At 47.7% G+C, this 25,459-nt stretch overlaps 1 pseudogene; it reads right to left on the minus strand.

Annotated features, from left to right (window-relative positions):
* Positions 1-317: 317 nt before the first annotated feature.
* LOC140223326 (uncharacterized) lies at positions 318-23,575 on the minus strand (annotated as a pseudogene).
* Positions 23,576-25,459: the final 1,884 nt, after the last annotated feature.

The following is a 25,459-nucleotide window of genomic DNA, read 5'->3' on the forward strand; positions in this document are numbered from 1 at the left end:
CCAACTGGTACTACATGTTCCTTACTTATGGTTGTGTTGTTGCTGAGCTGTTGTCCATGTTGTGTTGCTACTGTTATTTCTGTTGACAGTGCTATTGTTCCTGTTGCCATTGTGCTACTGTTTTTGGTCTTCTTTTGCTCGTGTCACTGATGCTCCAAGCTCAAGGTCAAGGGAAGATGAAAATAACATCTGAGGCCAATTTTTTTGTAACTTAGCATATTAGACTTGCTATTATCATACATATACCTTTGCAAATTGGATAATATGCAAATTGGGTAACCTGTCTTGGTTACCCAACATTTTTGTTGTTGTTGAACCTATCCCTGGTTCTGCTTCTTCCTTCTTTCTGGTTCTGTTGTTGCTGAGATGTTGTCCTGGTAGTTGCTCTTTCTGTTGGCAGTGCTGTTGTTCCTGTTGCCTCTGTTGCAAATTGGGTAACCTGTCATGCTTATGTCACATTGTTTTTGTTGTCGACCTCCCAGCTACTGCTTGTTCCTTTTTTTTTAGTTGTGCTGTTGCTAAGCTGTTGTCCATGTGCTGTTACTTGTCATTCTGTTGCCAATGACCTGTTGTTTCTGTTGCCATTGTCATACTGTTTGTGGTCTGGTATTCATCTAGTGTCACTGATGCTCCAAGCTCAAGGTTAAGAGAAGATGCAAATAAAATCTGAGGCCAATAGTTATGTCCACTTTTTCTTTTATCATTCATCTACCTTCGCAATTGAATCAAGTTTCATTTCCTTTATAAGGCACAATGGCTTGGTACGTTGTGTACCATGGTAGGAAGCCTGGAGTGTATGCAACTTGGGTAACCTGTCATCAGCAGGTCACCGGTTATCCAAACTGTTGCTACAAGAGTTTTAGTTCCAAAGAGAAGGCAATTGCATCTTTCCTAGAGTCCACTGGTGACGAAGATGTCAAAGAAGCGACTGCCGGTTCAAAAAAGATGGCAAATGAACTTAGTTGGCTCCATATCGTAGTTACGCTACAATTTATTGTTATTGTTGTACTCCTACTAGTAGTTAATTATCTTTGGAAGTAGTCAAGCGTGAGATCAGCCTTTGTAATATCAAAACATCTCATGTTCATCATCTTTGTTGGTAACCTCACCAATATGGTGCTAGGGTGCTCCGATCTCATCCAATTCTACGTACCAAACACAATCTGGTTACTCCTGTCGTACATGAGAACGATACAACCAGTACAACCAAACACAACCTCGCATGATTCAGGACGACAGCAAAGTGCAACCAAACAAACCCCCCTATATCGCTCTATTCCGTCTCCCACGATCCGGTACAACCCATCCGTTCCAGACGGTCCGATCCTTTGCAACCAATCACGCCCTCAGTGTCCCACTTGTCCCTAGCGGGGAACAAGCCAATCGGATCCAAGAAAATTTGAAAAGGATGCAGCCTGCAGAACTGGGTCAATGCATGTAGGACTGCGGACTTCCAGGTGTCCTCAAGTGTGTGTTCACAAGCCAATATCTCGATCGGTGGCCACTGCGGCTGCTCCAAGGGCGGGGGCACAGTCACGCGTACGCTGCTCCGCGAGATCCCGTGGTCCTGGTACACACGTCTTGCATAGATGGGCGGCGACTGGTACCCGAACGAGCGTAAGGTATCCCACAAGATAGTGGGAAAGCCCTCAAAGTGGAGGCACGCTGAATGGGAGATACCATCCGTGCTGAGAACAACATACACGGAAGTGGCCATCTGGAACCAAAGATCGATAAGTGAGACATGAGACCAATACTTGGAAATCGGAAACAGATTTCTGGCAAGTTAGAAAAAAGCTCATAACTCAGCAAGTATTCATCCAAAAATTTTCAAATTTTACCAGAATGTGCTTCAGCAAGTTAGTAACAAGTTTGGTACTCAAAGTTGGAGCTAACACAAATCCTATCAAGGTGATATGCTCAGGTTTTTAACAGGTGGTACATGCTGGAATTTCAGAGACAGTGCAGGAGTAAACTGAGCATAACTCTCAAACCAGAGGGCCAATGAGCTGAAATTTTACCACAACATTCTCCATTCAGCGCTTAACAACTTTATTTAAGAGGCACCAGGCAGAGAATGTCCTTCAGGATGTCGAAAAAGTAGAACTCTGACAAGTGCACAAATTGCATTTCTTAGTGAACAGGAAGTTACAAAACTGACCATAACTCACAACTCTCTTGGAAAAATTTTACCAAATTTTACCTGCATCTTATTTAAAAGTTTTGACAGAACTTTCTTATACAAAGTTTCTCGAGATAACACATAGAAACAGATCGAAAGATTTTACAAGGCTAGCATTGCTGAAAAGGACAACTAGAACATCCTTAACGCGGTGCAAGCTTTAAACACATCAGCGAGATCGATTTCCACCCTTTTAAATTGCAAGCTTTAATTCATGATGCATGCACATCCTAGAATGTCCTCTCAACTGAAACAATTGCCAAAAAGTTTTGGACTTACGCGGTTAGTGCCGGTGGCAAGGCAATCAACACGTCTCTCGCTATAATAGTTAGTTGAGTTGCTACACGTCAACTTACGTAAACGCGGTTAGTATACCTGCAGAAGATCACAAAATATCTTGAACCTTTCATGCCAGCACTCACGAAAGTGTCCCCATTCATTACCATTCGCTATAGAAACGGTACCCATGCGTTTAATGCTGCATGGACAGTGCAACAACTGTGAAAATAGACCCTTTTGAATAGAACCATATAACCCTTCGCATACTTGTGATGCGGAATCTTGCGCATGTATAATAGACGTGGGTGAACAACCGTGATGATAGGCTCATTGGAATCAAATTCCTATCACCCCTCGCATACTCGCGATGCGGAACTCTGTGCATGTATGATAAACGTGGGCAAAACGTGCTGGAAGTCAGTATAAAATAACCAATACATAGTTAGCCACCCGAAACAACCCAAAAATTCCCCTAGGATTTCTCATCCTAAGTTCATCCTTAGCGAACGTACGAGTTTTTCAAACTAATTTCTTGCAAGTTTTATTTAGAAAAGGTGTTTAAGATCTGTTGTTTTTCTCTGCCATGCTTTTGAGCTCTGATGCCAGCTGTGGCATAACCGCCCAAATTAACTCAGCTAAAGCACACTTAAGTTGCCTGACACACGATCATGTACTTTAATCAAGTCAACTCGGTCGTCCGTCGGATTTCATCCGATAAACCACTTAACACAGGATCGAGAAAGCAAAGCTCACACGAAGGTGAGTGGTTACAGAGATAACAACAGTCCATCCAGAATTAAACATAATGCAATGATTTATTATAACACAAGGTTCAAAATTCAAACATAGTTTGTAGAGTTTTCAAGCAGCGGAAATAAAATAAGCAGAAGCTAGACATCGTTGCATGATATCATGAAGAAGCCAATCATAACATCAATGACCCCTGTCCTCGCCATCTGAGGAGGGATCCCACTCAACCGTCCAACCCGGAGGGAGCTGGGTAGGCCAAGTAACACTTGCAGCGAACTTAGAGATATCAACATCACCTGAAAAGATGTGCCACAAGCAAGGTTGAGCAACTATGCTCAACAAGACATAACCGACCGGTGGTACTATTCCACCAACACCTAGACATGCAAGCTTTTTGGCTAGGGGGTTTGTTTCTGCCAAAAGCGACTAGTGTAAGTCCTTACTTTCAATATTTTAGCCACAAGTTCTAATTTCATTTACCAGTCTAGGTTAGCAACTAAACAAAACAAGCAAAGTTTCCAAGAAATTTATGACAAGCATCGATATTAAGATCATCATCCAGTTTCATTCTTACTCAGTGTAGCATAGCGATCAAGCAGTCCCAAACTGTGAGAGGTAGAAAAATCGATTGGAATTTATTAACCATGCATGGCGAACCTAATCCTAGGACATCCGTGTACCACGTCGGGTTCACTTTATTTGGCAGTTGTCCCCATCAATCCCCAGGCACGTGGATAGGACATGCTTCCCTTCGCATACAAGGCTCCATAGTCCTGGACGACGCCGTACTATGACAACACCTGTAGCCACATGATGCACTAGGGGAACTCCATTCCAGCGCAGTAGGGATAAAGCCACGCCCCAGTTCAATCAGGTACTAGGCTTCCCCATCCCATACTAGGTATGAGATTAGTACTTTCAAACACTTGATCATGAACACTATCACATCTCGACCTTAGTCAGATTCTCATGTAGACAGACGGGGCAAACCACCGAGTAACGAACATAAGCCCGACCCCATCCATCGTCCTTATAGTTGTAACAGAAGTAAACCAATCAACTCCTATAACTTGTGAGTGACAGGCAATCACTCGACTTTTACCGAGTCCTATTAAGCATTGCAACTACTCGACTCATCAAACTAGTGTTCATGTCAAAGGGTACTAAGTTCATGCATCTAAGGTTTCAATCAACTCCTCGAAACGTAAATGCGCAATCAAAGCATCAACCATATTGCATGTATTTAAAATAGGTAATCATGCACCGGGGCTTGCCATCGAACTTGGAGTTAGTTAGCTGGTCTTCGGCTTGCTCTTGCACGGGCTCAACCTCCACCTGGTTCAGGTCAACCAGGGTCTCCTCCTCCTAAGCAAGGTGAAGCTCAAACGTCCCGTCGGTGAGGTTCACTTCTACACGAAATGCAAATGCAACAAGTTCAAATTTTCATGCTTTAACATGCAGGAAGCAAAACATGAATTATTGCTAAAGTGTAAATTACATTTTGACCTTATTCACCTAAACAAGGTTCTAAACTTTTATTATCTTCATGAGAGAAGGTGTGTTGTGGTATAAAACCCGAGGTTGACTTTGATGGTGATTGTGTACACATATAAGGTTTTACAACTTAGACCTCAGGACATTCTAGGTGTGGCGGATCCACCTCGGATTAGCCTGATTAAAGCATGGTTAAGTCACCTAACACGCGACACTCATGCCTTAGTCAAGTTAACACGAAGTGCCGTCGGATTTCATCCGATTTGACCACTCATCAGGACCGAGTTAGCAAACTCACAAGAAGGTGAGCGGTTCCAAAGAATACAACAGGTCTACCAAAAGATTAACAAGTTGTTACACACTTGGTTGTAAATCAGAGTTTAACAAGTTCTGAAGAAAACAACAGAAGATAAAACAAGAGGAAGCTACTCGTCGGGGTCGGACGTCCTTGATGAGGCCGATCAGGACATCAGTGATCCCTTTCCTCGCTGTCCGAGGAGGGATTCCACTCGACCGTCCAACCTGGAGGGAGCTGGGGCGACCGAGTGCCAACAGGAACAAGCTCAGGAGCGGCGACTTCACCTGAAAAGAGAGCCACAAACAAGGCTGAGCTTCTAAGCTCACCAAGACTTAACCGACCGGTGGTAAACTACTCCACCAATTCTAGACATGCACGGCTCTTTGGCTGAGGGGTTTTGTTTGCCAACAGCGACTACAGTGGGTCCTTACTTTCAAGTTTTAGCTCATATTCTAAGTGCATTAACCAGTCTACATTGGCAACTTAGGCTAAACAAACATAGTTTTCAACAACAAGGTATAGAACAAACATCGGTTTCATAGCATCATCATGTTCCATCTTTACTCAGTGTAGCATAGCGATCAAGCAGTCTCAAACTGTGAGAGGCAGACGAATCGATTCGAGTTTCTTAACCATGCATGGCGAACCTAATCTCACGACGTCCGCGCACCACAAGGGTCGCTTCCTATGTCGGCCGTCCCCATTAATTCCCAGGCACGTGTCAGGTCCAAACTTCCCTTGGCATGCAATGCTCCACAGTCCCGGCCTCTACCGTACTGTGACCGCACTTGCACCCACATGATGCACCATGGGAACCTCGTTCCAGGGACAGCAGGGGTATAAGCCACGCCCTAGTTCAATCAGGTACTAGGCTTCCCCATCCCATACTAGGTATGAGATTAGTACTTTCAAACACTTGATCACGAACACCAACACTTTTCGACCTTAGCAACTTCATATAGACAGACAAGGCAATCCACCGACCACCAAAAGAGTTCACCAGGCCCAGACCCGTCCATCGTCCTTATAGTTGTAACCAGAAAGAGAACAACCAACTCCTATAACTCGCGAGTGACAGGAAATCACTCGACTTTTACCGAGTCCTATTAAGCAATGCAACTACTCGGACTCATCAGGCTAGTGTTTAGATCAAGGGAACTAAGTCATGCATCTATGGTTTCAAACCACTCCTGTACTTAAATGCACATACAACAATGGAAGGCATGTGTAAGTTTTAGAGAAAACGGGTTCATGCTCCGGGGCTTGCCTTCAAGCGGAGGGGAGGAGAACTGGTCTTCTGAGGGTTCTGCTACAGCTCCTGCGGTCGGCGGCTCAGCTACTGGTCCATCTTCTGGCACCGGATGCAGTTCGTAGACGCCGTCGGTGAGACTTAGCTCTACACGAAAGCAAATGCAGGAGTTAGCACTTTGACGGTTATTTCAACAGCAACACTTGCAAGTTTTAGCCCTGAAACTTGTAGCAAAGCTACGGAAAAAGCGTGGAGGTTCAAGCTTCAGTGGATAGAGAACAAGACCAAGGGTTGGATTGGAAGAAACTTATGATCTGACCCTTAGACTAGAGGAATAGCTGTGCTGGGGGTCCTCAGACTTAACGCAGAGAAGTCCCCGATTTTTACACATATACCCTCGGGTCAAGGAAAAGGATACAGCCGAGTCCTCGGGCGAGGCGGAAAAGGTTCGGCGAAACAGACAGGGTCGGACGAGACGGAGAAGGGGTTGGGCGAACAGAAAGGGTCGGGCGAGACGGAAAAAGGGGTCGGACGAACAGAGAGGGTCGGGCGAGACGGAAAAGGGGTCGGACGAACAGAGAGGGTCGGGCAAGACGGAAAAGGGGTCGGACGAACAGAGAGGGTCGGGTGAGGCGGAAAAGGGGTCGGACGAACAGAGAGGGTCGGGCGAGACGGAAAAGAGGTCGGACGAACAGAGAGGGTCGGGCGAGACGGAAAAAGGGGTCGGCAGCTTACCTTCGGTTTATAGTGAAGCTTTGGGATCGGGAAAGAGCAGACTTGGGCGGAAGGACTAAAGCACTAAGACTTGGGCAGCGGCGATGTCCGGCGGTGCTCCGGCAGCGGCGGTGCTTCTTGTGGACAACAAGCAAGCTCTAGCACAGCGCGGAGGAGCAAGTAGTTGGGTGGATTGGGAAAGGCGGGTGTTGAGCGGAGAGGAGAGTTCCTCAGGAACTTAGGTGGCAGCGCTCGAGCACGGAACAGAGAAATAAGGCGGTAAGGCAGCGATGGCAAAGGGAACTCTGTTAGGACTCGGGCATTCCCTTTTATAGCTGCGCGGAAGAGAGAGAGTTGGAGCAGCACGACGATAGGGAAGAAAAAGATGGAGTGCGCTGCCATGGCGGCGATTGAGCGGCGATGGGCGGCGGAGCAGGACTTCGGAGATGACGCCTTCGGCCATTGGGCACTAGAGACAGGGCGGCGCAGGCGCGGTTTTGCCGGTGGTTGCGGTTTGGCGCAGGCGGGCGTCGTCGTGCGGCGGATCTGATGGGTGTGACAGGGGGAATGGCGCTATAAGCGAGGTTGCACAGGTGATAAGACAGGCGGACTGCGGCTGCGCGGGCAAGCGCGAAGCAGCGGTTTGCCGGGGCATAGTTCTGGCAAGGTGGAAAAGGAGCTGTCGCGGCCGGGGTCGGGGTTGGCGAAGGAGGAATCGTCGTGTAGCGCATTTGGGGCGGCGCGACTGTGGAGAGGCGGCGGAAAAGCTAGAAGGCATCGGGGCTTCCAGGCGGGGGTCGGGTGAGGTGATGATGGGCGCAAGCCACGAGGTGGTCAGATGCAGCAGGCGGCAAAGCTCTGCCACAGCAGCGACGGAGCACCAAAGCGCAGCCAGCGAGGGCGCGAGTGAGACGGGGCGCTGCAGAAAGGTTGCAGAGGGGCTTCCGCTGTGATTGGGGAGGCAGGCGCGGGAATCCATCCGGTCGCAGCCGGCAATTGGGCGGAGCGGCGGGGGTCGGAGGAGTTGAGCCACGCGGCGGGGAAGCTCTGATGTGGTGCAGGCTGCTCAAGTGCGTCTGCCTCGGGAGATCTGGGGGAAAAGATTTGCGGGTCCACCGGTCAGTCTCGGTTTATCCTCTGCTCCAGATTGAAAGGGGACACTGTGGGTGAGACTTTGAAGGATCCAGCGGGGTGGGTTGGGGTTTACAGGGGTCGAAGCTGGGAACCGGCGGAAAAGGGTCGAGTTCTCAGGGGTCGGGACCGAAACTAGAGGTTGAGCACTTAAGCTCGGGGGAGCTGAGTCAGCGGGATTAGGGACTCGGATTAAGATTAACTTGAAAGATTCGACCAGGGTCGTTACAGCTAGTATCAGAGTGTGTTCTCTGTCTTGCTAAACCGGCTCTGATACCAGCTGTGGCAGATCTACCACGGATTAGCCTGATTAAAGCACGGTTAAGTCGCCTAACACACGACACTCATGCCTTAGTCAAGTTAACACAAAGTGCCGTCGGATTTCATCCGATTTGACCACTTATCAGGACCGAGTTAGCAAACTCACACGAAGGTAAGCGGTTCCAGAGAATACAACAGGTCCACCAAAAGATTAACAAGTTGTTACACACTTGGTTGTAAATCAGAGTTTAACAAGTTCTGAAGAAAACAACAGAAGATAAAACAAGCGGAAGCTACTCGTCGGGGTCGGACGTCCTTGATGAGGCCGATCAGGACATCAGTGATCCCTTTCCTCGCCGTCCGAGGAGGGATCCCACTCGACCGTCCAACCCGGAGGGAGCTGGGGCGGCCAAATGCCAACAGGAACAAGCTCAGGAGCGGCGACTTCACCTGAAAAGAGAGCCACAAACAAGGCTGAGCTTCTAAGCTCACCAAGACTTAACCGACCGGTGGTAAACTACTCCACCAATTCTAGACATGCACGGCTCTTTGGCTGAGGGGTTTTGTTTGCCAACAGCGACTACAGTGGGTCCTTGCTTTCAAGTTTTAGCTCAGATTCTAAGTGCATTAACCAGTCTACATTGGCAACTTAGGCTAAACAAACATAGTTTTCAACAACAAGGTATAGAACAAACATCGGTTTCATAGCATCATCATGTTCCATCTTTACTCAGTGTAGCATAGCAATCAAGCAGTCTCAAACTGTGAGAGGCAGACGAATCGATTCGAGTTTCTTAACCATGCATGGCGAACCTAATCTCACAACATCCGCGCACCACAAGGGTCGCCTCCTATGTCAGCCATCCCCATCAATTCCCAGGCACGTGTCAGGTCCAAACTTCCCTTGGCATGCAATGCTCCACAGTCCCGGCCTCTACCGTACTGTGACCGCACTTGCACCCACATGATGCACCATGGGAACCTCGTTCCAGGGACAGCAGGGGTATAAGCCACGCCCTAGTTCAATCAGGTACTAGGCTTCCCCATCCCATACTAGGTATGAGATTAGTACTTTCAAACACTTGATCACGAACACCAACACTTTTCGACCTTAGCAACTTCATATAGACAGACAAGGCAATCCACCGACCACCAAAAGAGTTCACCAGGCCCAGACCCGTCCATCGTCCTTATAGTTGTAACCAGAAAGAGAACAACCAACTCCTATAACTCGCGAGTGACAGGAAATCACTCGACTTTTACCGAGTCCTATTAAGCAATGCAACTACTCGGACTCATCAGGCTAGTGTTTAGATCAAGGGAACTAAGTCATGCATCTATGGTTTCAAACCACTCCTGTACTTAAATGCACATACAACAATGGAAGCCATGTGTCAGTTTTAGAGAAAACGGGTTCATGCTCCAGGGCTTGCCTTCAAGCGAAAGGGAGGAGAACTGGTTTTCTGAGGGTTCTGCTACAGCTCCTACGGTCGGCGGCTCAGCTACTGCTCCGTCTTCTAGCACCGGATGCAGTTTGTAGACGCCATCGGTGAGACTTAGCTCTACACGAATGCAGATGCAGGAGTTAGCACTTAGACGGTTATTTCAATAGCAACACTTGCAAGTTTTAGCCCTGAAACTTGTAGCAAAGCTACGGATTAAGCGTGGAGGTTCAAGCTTCAGTGGATAGAGAACAAGACCAAGGGTCGGATTGGAAGAAACTTATGATCTGCCCCTTAGACTAGAGGAATAGCTTTGCTGGGGGTCCTCAGACTTAACGCAGAGAAGTCCCCGATTTTTACACATATACCCTCGGGTCAAGGAAAAAGATACAGCCGAGTCCTCGGGCGCGGCGGAAAAGGGTCGGTGAAACAGACAGGGTTGGACGAGATGGAGAAGGGGTCGGGCGAATAGACAGGGTCGGGTGAGACGGAAAAAGGGGTCGGACGAACAGAGAGGGCCGGGCGAGACGGAAAAGGGGTTGGACGAACAGAGAGGGTTGGGCGAGACGGAAAAGGGGTCGGACGAACAGAGAGGGTCGAGCGAGGCGGAAAAGGGGTCGGACGAACAGAGAGGGTCGGGCGAGATGGAAAAAGGGGTCGACAGCTTACCTTCGGTTTATAGTGAAGCTTTGGGATCGGGAAGGAGCAGACTTGGGTGGAAGGACTGAAGCACTAAGACTTGGGCAGCGGCGATGTCTGGCGGTGCTCCGGCGGTGGCGATGCTTCTTGTGGACAACAAGCAAGCTCTAGCACAGCGCGGAGGAGCAAGCGGCTGGGTGGATTGGGAAAGGCGGATGTTGACTGGAGAGGAGAGTTCCTTAGGAACTTAGGTGGCAGCGCTTGAGCACGGAATAGAGAAACAAGGCAGTAAGGTAGCGATGGTGAAGGGAACTCCGTTAGGACTCGGGCATTCCCTTTTATAGCTGCGCGGAAGAGAGAGAGTTGGAGCAGCACGACGATCGGGAAGAAAAAGATGGAGTGTGCTGCCATCGCGGCGATTGAGCGGTGATGGGCGGCGGAGCAGGACTTCGGAGATGACGCCTTCGGCCATTGGGCACTGGAGACAGGGCGGCGCAGGCACGGTTTTGCCGGTGGTTGCGGTTTGGCGCAGGCGGGCGTCGTCGTGCGGCGGATCTGATGGGTGTGACAGGGGGAACAGTGTTATAAGTGAGGTTGCACAGGTGATAAGACAGGCGGGCTGCGGCTATGTGGGCGAGCGCGAAGCAGCGGTTTGCCGGGGCGCAGTTCTGGCAAGGCGGAAAAGGAGCTGTCGCGGCCGGGGTCGGGGTTGGCGAAGGAGGAATCGTCGTGTAGCGCATTTGGGGCGGCGCGACTGTGGAGAGGCGACGGAAAAGCCAGAAGGCATCGGGGCTTGCAGCCGGGGGTCGGGTGAGGTGATGATGGGCGCGAGCCGCGAGGTGGTCTAATGCAGCAGGCGGCAAAGCTCTGCCACAGCAGCGACGGAGCACCAAGGTGCGGCCAGCGAGGGCGCGAGCGAGACGGGGCGCTGTAGAAAGGTTGCAGAGGGGCTTCCGCTGTGATTGGGGAGGAAGGCGCGGGAATCCATCCGGTCGCGGCCGGCGACTAGGCGGAGCGGCGGGGGTCAGAGGAGTTGAGCCATGCGGCGGGGAAGCTCTGATGTGGTGCAGGCCGCTCGAGTGCGTCTGCCTCGGGAGATTTGGGGGAAAAGATTTGCGGGTCCACCGGTCAGTCTCGGTTTATCCTCTGCTCCAGATTGAAAGGAGACACTGTGGGTGAGACTTTGAAGGATCCGGCGGGGTGGGTTGGGGTTTACAGGGGTCGGAGCTGGGAACCGGTGGAAAAGGCTCGAGTTCTCAGGGGTTGGGACCGGAACTGGAGGTTGAGCACTTAAGCTCGGGGGAGCTGAGTCAGCGGGATTAGGGACTCGGATTAAGATTAACTTGAAAGATTCGACCAAGGTCGTTACACTAGGGTTACTCAAGGTTCATTTGGAAAGTTATCCTATTTCTGAATGGTTTTCTGTACCTCTTCTAAAATTACCATTTTTACCTTTATTATTATTTAATGTTTCTCTCATCCATTTAATTAGGTTCATCTTACAAATTTTATTTCATTAACCAAACAGCAAGCTATAAAGCTACAAATTTAACAGTGAGTTATATGGGTGAAACAGAGCCTTTGGTGAATTTTTCATAATTTTTAGTAAAGGACATCTATGTTCCATATATTACTCTTATTTATTTTCTCTAAAAAGGAAAGTGGGTTTCATTAACTCTCAGACAAAATTGATTTGGCATTTTTTCCATATATCACACTGAGTCTAGCAAAATTGATTTGGCATTTTTCCGATTTTTCTATTATTTTTGGCGTATTTACAAAGTTAAACTCATTTTCTGAAAATTGAACTCAAAATATACCGAAACACTTTACACCAGGACCCTTGACAGCTTTAAAGATTCTCAACCATACCCTCGTGCTATTACAACTAGGCCCTCGTAGAGGTTTTCCAATCACAACTAAGCCCTCATGGCGGCACGGTGGCGGGTGGCGCGATTTCGGCGAACTTAGGGCTATAACCAAGTCAAGAAGTATGCGGGGAGGCACGGGAGCTCACTGGGAAGGGTCTGGTGGAGTTTGGGAGGCGGCGGTGAGGAAACGGCGGCGAACGCACTCGGGGACGAGGAGCTCGGGCTGCAGTGAAGTCCAGCGGTGTTCCAGCATCGTCGGGCTTCGGGAGTCCAACAAACGGCTCAGGAAGCTTTGCATGGGCACGACGGAGCTAGCGGTGGTGGCGGCGAGGAGCGGGGAGCTGCGGAGCAGAGGGCTCCACAGAGGGGTTGCGCGGCGGAGCTTGGAGTAGGGGAGCGGAGGCAAAGTCGCAAGGGGAGGGGGGAAGGGCACCAGCGGTGGGCTTGCCCCTTTTATAGGGCCAGGGCGATGCGTGCGAGCGAGGTGGAGGTGCAGCGCTGGCGGATGGGATCAGAGGGAGGCTCGAGGCACTGCTGTAGGTGAGGCAGCGCCATTAGCGCAGAGGGGCGTGATAGGCGAGGCTTGCGGCCATGGGCCGGGAGCAAGGCGTGCGTGGGAGTGGCGGCTTTGCCGGGGCGCACGAATTGCGGAGCTGGTGCTCCAGGAATCGTGTCCTAGGGCGCCGGTTGGCAAAGGCGGCGGTGGCGTGCAGGGCGCGTGCGCGGACCAAGGGACCGGGCATGACTAGGCGAGACGGGGTGGGGTAGAGGGGTTGCAAGGGCGTTGGGCTACCATGGCGAATGACTGGGGAAGCTAGGCGCGTCGACCCATCCTGTCGCGGCCAGGGACGGGTCACGGAGCGACGCTGGTGGACGCACACCACGGGACGGGTGGCGAGCGGCGGCGCACGCGCTCTGGTGTGAGATCTGCCGCGCGGGATCTGCGGGAGGGTGCAGGGCTGGTCTTTGGGACAAACTTACTCCAGATTTTTGAACTGCGCGACCACTTCTCCCTTTACAAAACTTGTAGGTCTCATAATCAAGTTCAAAACTTGTAAAAGGTTTTTGTTCAAAATCGCTGCAGGTTTGGAGTTTGAAAACTCAAAGCTTTTGTGCAAATTTTGGTCTAACTCCAATAATCAAAGTTGTTAAGGGCTCGTAGCAATAAAACTTTCTTATAAGGTTTGACTCAAACTTACATTAGAAATTTTGGGATAAAGAGATTCAAAGTTGGGACTTTTTCTGTTTTGCTTAATTTGCCACTGATCTGAATTTTTGAGTTTTTGAACATCTTCTGCTCACTTTCAAACAAAACGGTAAACACAGGAGTTGTTAGGGAAGATGAGTTCTACAACTCTTAGTTGGACAAAATTTTAAGTTCTTATATAAAAATTTGAATTACTGCCTAATCACTCTTTCAGCTCTTTTGGGACAAAAGTGACCTTTTAACTAGGTAATTAGCTGCTAATTGCTCTCTTAGGCTTAATCTAGGTTTAATTAAGCTAGGGTTGTTACACTATGGTGTAGAGATAAGTTTGTACTGTAGGGATACAAGGTAGGCTACGCTAGCGCAAAACAAAATTTTTCTACCACGTAAACTAGGAAAACTGTCGTATATGGATCACGGGATTACCACTCGACGCACTGGTGCGGAAGATGTAGAATCGTGTCGGAGCAGCGAAGTCGATCAGTGTAGTTGAACATGTAGTCGATCACGTCGACGTCGAGCAGCTCCTCAGCAGCTTGTCCACGTGCAACAAGATCGTCCTCGTGCCGTGGCTCGTTGTCGGCTCATCGGCGGCTCGTCCAAGTGCTGCAGGTGCAACACCTCCAAAATATCCACACGTGCAGGGAGGAAGCGTCACAAGCCACACTGCTAGGTCTGCAAGTTGCAACAGGGTGAGGGCGTGAGAGGTGCGGCAGATGTGTTTCGACCAAAAGGATGAAACCCTAGGGCGCCCCACCCCTCTATTTATAGAGGTTCCTGACGGGCCTCTGGGTCCGAGGCTCATTAGTACTTCTAAACCTGATCCAACTCGGATCATATCCGAATTGGGCTTCCAGCCCCTTAACTGTGTGACCCTATGGGTTCGAATACGTATAGACATGGCCCGAGTACTCCTACTCGGCCCAATAGTCGGTAGCGGCCTCTAGCAAGATGTGCCAACTCCTATACGCACATGAAGATCATATCAGACGAACTGTCACAATATCATGTACATGTTATTCCCTTTGCCTCACGATATTTGGTCTAGCTTCAAACCGACCACTCTTTCTTGATCCTGTGATTCGGAATGTCTTTGTAGGTTAACTCTTAACTGTACGTAGCATGGCCATGCATTTTCAGATCCGATCACTCGAGGAGTCTAGAGATATCACTCTCAATCAAAGAGGGGCAAATCCCATCTTGATTGACCATGTCTGACAGCATGCTTCTTGACAAACCCGAAAGCTAGCTTTTTAACTACCCTGTTACGGTGTAGCGTTTGATAGCCCCTAAGTAAGTCGATCCACATCTTGAGTACATGCGACAATCTCAGGTCTAAGGATAAAGCGTACATGTTGTATAAAGAGAGAACTACTTCTCGCGTTGGGTCAGTCCTAGCACATGTCTCTACATATGCCTACATTATTAGTTTGATATCTCCATGTCCATGACTTGTGAAACATAGTCATCAACTAATACATGTACTAGTCTAATATTCATGTGTGTCCACACATGAACTCCGACTAGGGACAACTTTTAGAATAACCATACAAGTAAATAGTTCCACATACAATTCATATAATTGCAGATCAATTCAAGTAGCCTTTAATGGATATTCAATGAACACAATATACAAATCATGGATACAATCAGATATTATCATCTCTATGATTGCCTCTAGGGCATACCTCCAACACGTACATGTGTTGGGTGGATGATCTTGTTTCACAGGTCATGGCAATATGGAATATTGCGCCAACAATGTAGACACGTGTTAGGAACACGGTGCCGGATAGACCCACTATGAGACACCACGAATACACTGGTATCAGTGAGTCTCGTAATGACACACATATTACATCCTTTGACCTGAGATCGGTGTAGAGTCCCTGATTGTGGAGCATCGCATTTTGGGGTTACTAAACGCTATTCCATAACTGGGTAGTTATAAAAGCAGCTTTCGGATGTGGTTGAAGCAAGTCGCAGGGTGTACCGAGTCAAGAAGGAATCTGTCCCTCCCGTCTCGGGGAGAGACTCCTCTGGGCCCTCTCGATGTGATAAACTAAAAGCGCATGCCCATGCCTCGACTAAAGGTTAGTCGATCAAAAAAGTTCTTCACTAAGTGAGAAATGGTTAAGAATAAGGGTAGCACTTCACTTGCCTTATATTTGGCTAGGTGTCATGTGGCGGAAGGATACAATATTGGTGAGTGTTACAGGTTTGTACAAGATATGATCTTCGTAAACCTTCAGGAGTCAGTACACCTTGCTAGAGGCCAATGCTAACTATTGATCGAAAATGGTTTTCCAGTCATGTCCGTTGGCTGCATGAACCTACGGGGTCACACACTTAAGGGATTGGAACACATGGATACTTGCATAATTAACTCTTGTGCAAGTGGGAGACTGTTGGAGATACCCAAGAGGGCCTGGCCCAATAAGCATGTTGGCCCATTAAGCAAGTATATAAATCCTAATTAGGTGATTAACCCTAATAGGATTTTGGAACAAGCCGCACGCCTTGCACTTGCCGCCGCCTCCCTGTTGCGCCGCCGCACGCACCTGCCTGGTACGTTGCTGCAGTCCTCCCTCCCGGATCAAAGGTTGATCATGGGGATCTCCGAGTACGTTCTGTGGAGTGCTAGCATGCTCCGGTTCGTCGTCCCATCCTGTACGTGTGGACTGCCGTAAAGGTGTCGCTAGGTTGCACACTTCGTCAGATCGTATGACTACTTCCTCGACGTCGATCGAATCAACTACTCACGCTTCATCAAGACTTCCGCTGTGACACGCGACGAGCAAAGGTATAATCTATGATCTTGTTTACACGGTTATATTTATATGTGCTAGCTAGCAAGTAGCATACCGTGTTTTCTAACATCTCTTGTCCTAGGACATCTTATTAGATCCCTCTTACATCAGCCACCCATTAGGGCTACCACAAGAAGGCGACAGATAAGATTCGAGTGATATACACTTGCACGCAAGATTGATCGATGAACGCATCGAGAAACGAATCAACAATGCAGATGGGACTGATGCGAAAACATTGGCCACTGAATTCCACTATTGTGACAAGCCTATTTAGCATATTTGGAAGTGGGTCATGCAATATCATTGTACGTCCATGGTCACCCTGCTCTATCTAGCGAATGAAACCGAACAAACAGCACCACACTGATCTGACAGTTTGTGGGCTCAAATAGTCAAGAACCTATCGCATACTCCATAGTCGCGATATTGCCCTCAAATGTAAGGAGACAAGAAGTTGTGTCTCTACAAGTAGTGGAAAGGTGACAAGATATTCGCGCATGCATGGTCTCCAAAGAGGGGCAAACCATGATTGGGAGGCCACTTTGTACAATTGCATTTGCCCCAAGCTTTTTCCTGACAAAGTCAACACATCAGCTAGCAACTCATGTTGATGCATTGCTTGCAGTAAAAGTGTCTAGAACCATGCTAACCAGTTTGGCCCATAACTGGCATGACATGGACCACTCACAAAGACTGGTTAAACTGTCATAGGTTAGACTAAAACAAATCTATGCACCTATTCCTATCAAATGATTTTGACAAGGATAAGAGATTCAATTGATGGATCCTTGCACCCAGCCTCTCCAGCTGGTTAGTGTGGTTTCATGTTCATACCACTCTTTTTTTAGTGCTCCATGCATTACGCACGATGCATGATAGCTTGTTTACACTGCATTCAGATTTGGCCGGATTCTTCAGGCAAAGATACTCGGTTTTGTGCATATTCTTGAAAGGAAAAAAATGGTGAGATTAGTACTAGTGGACAAGAAAATGGGACTAGTGTAAATGGTTGTGTCCTTAACTAAAAGGGTGTCGACATAGATGTAAATATCACCAAAAAGCACAATATGAAGAAATCAACAGTTTTCTAAAGAATAATGGGTTTATATTTGAAAATGTTCAAATCCCTGACATTTGCAGTTAAGTAGCAATTGCGTTAATTAGAAAATATTTCCTACTCTCGCCTTTGTGGGCTTCAATATGTTGGAACTGGACAAGGACCAAATACAGCTGCAGGGGAACGGAGTAGTACTCCAATAATGAAATCTCTGTATTCCAATTGAAAAGGAGCGCAAAGAAATCAACATATATATCCTTTTATTTTTCTTTTTTTATTTTCTGAACAAGTTATTCTTCATCACCTTTACATGACATGGCACACAACATATTCAAAGAGAATGGTTCATGTGACCAAATCTTGTGCACAAGATCACAATGCCTTGTTGGTTCCCTTTGACCAGCACAAATCCATGTGACAAGGAGTGATACTTAGTGCTGCTGCAAGTGACCCAACTCGATGGATGTGCGCCACGTGCACCGGCAACAAGTGGACGGTCGAGATAGATAGAACGGAATATTCCATCTGTGCATATGTACTAATACCACTGGATTTTCCATGTGAGGTAGGCGGCTACAGGAATCAGGCTGATTCTTCTCCTCTTTCTGTCGTTACTCATTAGAATACACTTTCTCAGTACAAAGATTTGTGCGAGCATACGTCTATGAAACAAGATCAGAAGTGGTATATATCCTTATGCATAAATATAGATGAGTGAATCTTTGACTGGTAAAAATTCCGAGACCAAATGTTTGTTTGACTGGAACCAGCAGTGCAAGAAAACTGTCCATGCGCGGCCGACCCATGCGCACTGTCAGCCAGCCAAGAAAGCATATTTGCATTGTTCTCTCCGTTTTTAGAACAAATCGCCAATGGTGTGGCCTGAATGATTCTTAAAGAACAGGTTTTGAAACCTTAATACGTGTTACGAACACCAGAACACAGTGGGTCCAAATGTTGACGGTCTCAGGATCTGAATCAGTAGATGTGTGGCTATGAGCACAATGCGCCACTTGTTACGATGCCAATGGAAGATGCATGATGGCATATCGGCATAGCCTTGTGTTTGAAAAATAAAACACTTTGTTCTGTATGATCTTTTTTTCCGAGAGTAGACGTACATAACCACACACACCATACTCATCTTTCGACAGTTCTTCCCCCACAGCCGCCGGATCCATGTTTGCCCACTTGCTAACCTTTCCCTCCACCCACCCCACCCCAACAACCAATGTTTAACTACCATGCACTATATATGCTACCACCTCGGACTGCACCTCATCACATAACTACAGACAATACAAGTGGCAGCACCATTGGATGACAGTGGGTCATATAGGTAGTCATTTTTATTCCATTTCTCATGTGGAATAATTCCTGCACATGGATTGTAAATTTCTTTGTTTCAGTCAATTGAAATTTAGGAAGTATGTTCTTCTTAACATTATTGTGCTAGGCATTTGGATCCAGGCTAAGGTTTGCTTAGAGATAGAAGGATCTGGGCTGAGTATGTTCATCATCAGATCAATTCGCCATTTTCATCTCTGGGCTATTTGGACCTAAGAGAGAAGATTGGTGGCCTAGTCTTAATGACTCGAGGCCCAAAACATATGCCAGATGGGTCCAGTAGAAGGCCTGTTGCCTAAGCCCAACTCAACACTGCATAAGTTGGAATTTTTTTTATTTTTTTATTTTTTTTCATTTTTGCAGAAATATATAGTCGGATGGAAAAATTGTAGAATTGGGCTATCGCCGCCAGCCCAAGCGGCAGAAGCCCGTTACCGCCGCCTCTGCTGGTGGTAAAGGCCCGACCCCGCTGGCCCATGACGTTACCGCCGGCCCAGCCGGCGGTAACGCCCTTCCGCCGCCTGGGCCGGCGGTAAGGACCTTCTCTGCCACGGTACGGGCCGGTCAGAGTCGTTACCGCCACCTGGGCCGGCGGGGGTTCCCCCTATTTAACCCCCCCCCCCAGCCAGGCCTCCAAGGCACCCACCTCTCCTCGTTCAGACGTTTTTGAGGGGAGAAACAGAGAGGGAGAGAAAGAAGGGAAGGAGGAAAGAAAGAGAGGAAAGAAGGGGAAGAAATCTCCTAGGATTCAAGTAAGTTTTTCAATATCGTAGTATAGTAAATGTAAAAATACATTGTGCTTTTAGATGGTAAAAATCTAGCTTAGTGTGTATAGTAGATTCCGTATTTATTTTGTAGTTTAGTATTTAGATCTATGGATATGTTGTGTGTTTTTAGACGTTAAAAATGTAGCTTCGTTAGTATAGTATTACATTCGGTTTTAGTTCATAGTTTAGTATTTAGATCTAGAAGTATTTACTAGTATAGTTTCATGAATTTTTAATATTTTTATTATACAACCGTAGGATGCCAAGGCGTGGAAAAGCTGGTAAAGCAAGGTAATCTCAGTGCACGTTATTCAACCATACATTAACCGGTAGTCGTATGATTTAATCTTAGTTGCTTCTTGTTCTTACAACAAAAATGGTAAAGGTGGAGTGGTGTTCCGTTGACCGGAAATGCCTTCGACCATTTACCTCTGCCTAGTGGTGTTCCAGTGCTCATGTGCTTTTGCGGCGATCCTTGCAAGGTAGCCAAGTCCGATGAAGAGGACACGTATAGGCAGAGGTATTGGATGTGTTCCAACTTTGTGTTTGAGCCTACACTTCGTCAGCGCCGCAGTAACAAGATGGTGAGGAATTGATGTTGTGCAACAACTATTTTGTGCCATATGACATCTTGCATGCTTTTTTTGTTATGTAATAAATACATTTTTTGCAGACTCCTCCACCGCTCTGTGATTTTGAGCAGTGAATTGACACTGAGGTCAAGCCTGAGGACAAGGAGCACATGCAATACATGTTGCAGTGGGCGGCAGAGAGCAAGGAGAGGATGGAGAAGAGGCTCAGAGAGGAGACTGCAGAGAAAGAGCACAAGGAAGAGGAGGAAAGGAGGCGGCTTGCTGCGTAGAGGGAGGAGAGGGAGAGGAAGCTTGAGCGTGCACGCCGAGCCAAAGCAGCGATGGAGGAGAACCCCGATACCCTAAGGAAGGGAAAGTGGCCTCGTTGTACTCAGTAGGCTCCGTTATTCGCTACTACTCCGTTGTGTGCAGTTGTGTCCATATTATATTCATGGATAATGTTGTGTACTATTGGACCTTTGATTCTGTTGTTCTTAGGTAATGTACTCTGTTATTTGCCGCACATTTTTCATTCGTAGTTATCGATTATTTCAATTGTGTGCTTCTAATTATTAATTGGGAAATGTTTAGACTTGGTAGGGAAAACGCACGCGAACAATGAAAGGCATTTAACTTATTATGTAGATAGAGCAGTCATCGCACATAAAGATAATCGTAAACATCGTAATCGTATAATGAAGTAGCCCTACGCTCTAAATGCGTCCTCGCTTGAAACGAGGCTCACTGGCACCACGACCACACCTTGCTGCCCGCTGCGCTGCTCTGGTCTGCTGCCAGTCGTACGTCCAAGGCTCCGGCGGGTGAACGTCGCGAGTCGGACATCCTCCCGCTACCTCTGCAGGAGGTGTCGCGAGGTACTACGATGACATGCCCTGTGTGGGACCCTGTGGTGTCCCGAGGAACTGGGTCGCACCCTGTGTAGGACCCGGGGCGTCTGGCAGCTGGGAGGGACCGAGCAGGTCGGCGTCCAGTCTGAAAAGGTCATCGATCCAAGCACTCCTGCTGGCCCTCCCTGCCTCGTCGTGCGAGTCCTCCAAATGCCATCCCTAGTCTACGTAGCCTGTTACAATCACAAAAGAAACGGTTGTGTTAGTTTCGTTGCGTTCTTAAAATGGAGTTACAATAAGTACACATCACGTACCTGTTGGTTGTAGCTCCGATGCAGCTGAAGAAGGATAAGACGACCATGTGTATTGCATCTGAGGAACGGTGGACGGACCTGCTGTGGCGTGCCAAGACAGTGGCGGTGGTGGTGGTGGTACGACGTAGGAGGTGCCGGCTGCTGCCGGACAAATGGGCTGCTGAGAGGACGTACCAGCCTACTGAGTAGGAGCTGGAGTGGACGCACGGGTACGAAGGTCGTGGTGGACGGATGACATCCCCATGCCTGCCACGGCAGGTAACGCCACTGAGGAACCTCCTGCAGCCGTGTCTGACCCGCGTAAGCAGCAATTGTTGCTGAACCAAATTCATCACGGGGAAGTTATCGATGCCGTACATTAGCTGCATTACCTGGAACATTTCTGGATCAAGATCAGGAATGTAGCGGGCGGCATTACCTAGTTTATTGACAAAGTCTCCCAGCAAATGATATCCATAAACCTCGTTCCTCCAAGTTTGCCATATGGTTTCTTTGATGAAATAGTGCGGCATGAAACGACGGGGTTGGAGGCTCCCCACCTCGAAGCATGCAGCAATGATATGGGTGCAAGGCCTGTGCAGCAACCTTGGCTTGTGGCAAGAGCAAACACAACCTTCATTGCTGATGATGCACTCATGTAGTGTGTCTCTCACGCCTCCCGCCCATTCGAACTTTGTCCCTGCACACAACTTCGAACTGGCGTTCCACAGCTCCCACTTCTTTCACACGATGCAAATGAGCTTTCTTAATTGCTTCCTCCATGTACTCTGTCATCTTGTACCCAAATATTACATGGTTGTCGCGCATGGAGTTATCAGCCAATTGGTACCTTTCCCTGAAATACTTCATGTTGCGGTAAAGATAAAATTTGACAATACCAACAAGGGGCAAGCCCCGAACACCGCGCAGGACCCAGTTGTAAACCTCAGCTAGGTTTGTCGTCATTATACCCCACCGTGCACCTCCTTCATCAAAGAGTAATGCCCACTTTTCCTTCGGTTCATTCTCAATCCACTGTGAGAAGGTCTTGATGGATCTTCCCCGTCTTCGCCTGACGTTTGGATCGTCGAGCCCGACGTCCTCCAGAGACACAGGTTCCCCGGCCTCACTATTGATCGGCCTCTTCGCTAGTTCCTCGCATTGCTTCTTTGTGAGGTCCTCAAGTTTCTTCCACAGCAGGTTGAACTTCCTCTCCTAATTCTGGTTGCACAAGCACTTGAACAATTTCGTAAGGGTCTTGTTCTTGAATTGGTTGTGAAAGTTCGCACCCATATGGCTCATGCACCACCGACTCTTCAAGTCCGGCCATATCGAGGCCCTGAAACGCTCTTGACTTCCATTCTGTAGGTCCTCGATTGCTTGTATAATGCCTTTGTGCCAATCATGAATGAGACAGACACCCTCGACGTCCAACACAATCATGTTCTTCACTCTCTCGAGAAACCAATACCAGCTATCTCCAGACTCCTTCACAAAAGCGATCGCAAGCGGCAACACCTGATTGTTGCCATCCGTTCCGACAGCTGTTAATATTGTCCCTTTGTACCTTCCAATCAGAAATGTGCCATCAATGCAAATGACTGGTTGACAATGCCGGAAAGCCTGAATGCAAGGACCCAACGCAAGGAATGACCGCTGAAGGACCTGTTTGCCTGGAACCTGAAGAACTGGATATGATTTCAAGTCGTAGAAGCTTCCAGGATTTCTCTGGCAAATGGTGTGCAACAAGGCAGGGAGGTTGTCGTAGGATGCTTCGAACGTACCCCACTTCATCTCAAGTGTCTTTTGCTTAGCACGGTAAGCTTTGTTGTAGCTGATCTTGTACTTGAACTTCTCCTCTATAGCACAGATAATGGACTTGGGCTCGAAGCTTGGATTCTCCACTATCTGAGGGTACATGTATTGAGCAACAAATTCAGCAGTGAGGTTGTGGTGTGTCCCTTCCAATTCAGCCAGCAAGCATTGGTGCTTAACCACTTTAGTCACCTCCCAGTAATACTTCCATTTGCCCTTGTATGCATGCACCCTGAATGGGCAATCATTTCGCACACAACGGACATCATACACCTTCGGACTACTCTTTTCCACCCTGAACTGACGCTGCAAACACAAAGTGGACCACCACTTAATAGTCACCTTCACTTCATCCCCACTTTGGTATACAGCCCCCACGCATACCTCATTCTCCCTGTACTCCCAAGCAATATTTTCCCCCACATTTACCTGTAGGGCGGAATGGTCGTAATTTGACCAATTTCGCGGTACAGGATAATCATTTTCCTCATCATCCGACGAGTCCTCCTCCATGGCACCATTGGCCTCCCCTCTTTCCATCTCCATCTGCTCTACTAACTCAGGAAATTCTTCCCCCTCATCAGCCTCTGCATTTGGTTCCCGAGGTGCTACTTCATGTTCTGCATCTCCACCTCCTTGTTCTTTGTCATCAATTTCTTCGATTCCACCCGCAGTACTCTGCACATCTTCTTCCGCTTCAACTTCATCTCCTCCAACTTGATCTTCAATATGAGTGCTAGGTCCACCCTTAATGAAAAATTGGACATACCATATGATTGGTAAACCTCTTCTCGTGAAACCATCTATGTAAGCTCGATACCTCGGAGTTCCTTCAAGCGGAACCAACTCCCAAAAGTTTATGTCCGGCCGTCTTTGCACTACAAACCTCACTAACACATCCGCTTGATCTCTGCCAACACCTAAGTCCCTACAGAGCCACTTGCATATGCCCCCCCCCAAGTTCTCTCTCTTGCACTTGGAACACACTTGGTAAAACAGGGGAATCCACTCAAATCTACCCCTTCTGAACCATATCTAATCTCCCCCGGCCCATAGTACACTTGAATATTGACACTATCCGACATGCCTGGCAACATACATGAAACGGGCAGTCCAAATTATTCTCAGCACTATACATAAATTAACTATAATAACGACCTCAATTGAATAAACAAACAACTATGTAACACTAAACCGAGCTTACTAACTAACTTTATCATAGACATGCACCACAACAAATAAATCTAATAATGTTACCCAAAAACTATATTGTAATACCTAACCAAAAAGTTATAATTTACTGCCTATATTTATTGCAGTGATTTACCAGAACAAACAAATTTAATATTGTTATCAAAAAACTCTATTCGAATACCTACCAAATAAATATAATTTAATAACTCATTTATTCTAGCAATTTACCATAACAACTAAATCTAATAATACTGACTGTTTTACTGTATATGCTAAATCAGATATACTAACTAATCTACTTTTTCCTATCTAAAAACAGCTAAAAGTTTCCAAGTCTAAATCTACGTCCACTATTACTTCTAAATCTAGATGTACTAATATTTCTAAATCTCAGATCCACTAATATTTCTAAATCTAGATCTAAACTAAACTATAAGATTAAAAAAAAATTACCTGCGACATACGCAAGAAATTTCTTCCCTCTTCCACATGCGCCTCCTTTCTTTCTTTCTTTTCTTCCCTCCTCCTCCTCTCTTCTCTCTTTTTTTTTCCTTCCCTCCTTTCCTCTTTCTCTTCCCTCTCCCTTCTCTGGCTTCTTCGGGCGCGCATGGTGCGGGGGAGGGGAGGGGCGCGGGCAGGTTATAAAGGGACGACTGTCGCCGGCCCAGGCGGCGGAAGCCCGTTACCGCCACCTCAGCCGGCGGTAAAGGCGTTACCGCCGCCCCCTCGACTCACGTGCCAGCAGTTACGCCAGCTGATGAACATTGGTGGGGGCCTTTACCGCCGGCTGAGGCGGTGGTAACGGGCTTCCGCCGCCTGGGCCGGCGGCGATAGCCCAATTCTGCAATTTTTCCATCCGACTATGTATTTCTGCAAAAAAGAAAAAAAAATTAAAAAAATTCGCATAAGTTGGATGGCGGTGCCGAGTGATACTGCATAAGCCCAACTCAACACTGCATAAGTTTGCTCGTGCAAGAGGACACCAGGCTGAAACGAGTACTGCATCAGCAATGATGGTCAGATGCAGAGGTAACACGAGATGGCTTCGTGCGTATGGAAGCCCCCATGTCCAAGCAAAGTGAGAATGTTCCTCTGGGGCAGTGAAAGATGAACCTGAGACGACGAAGGGTGAAAATTGATGACACGCTGTTTCCTTCTTTTTGAAATAATAACACACTGTTTCCTGTGTCACCGATTTGATGAGGATGGAACCATCTATTTTTCAAGTGCAAAATG

Source organism: Setaria viridis, chromosome 7 (assembly GCF_005286985.2).
Source record: "Setaria viridis chromosome 7, Setaria_viridis_v4.0, whole genome shotgun sequence".
NCBI classification, from domain to species: Eukaryota; Viridiplantae; Streptophyta; class Magnoliopsida; order Poales; family Poaceae; genus Setaria; species Setaria viridis.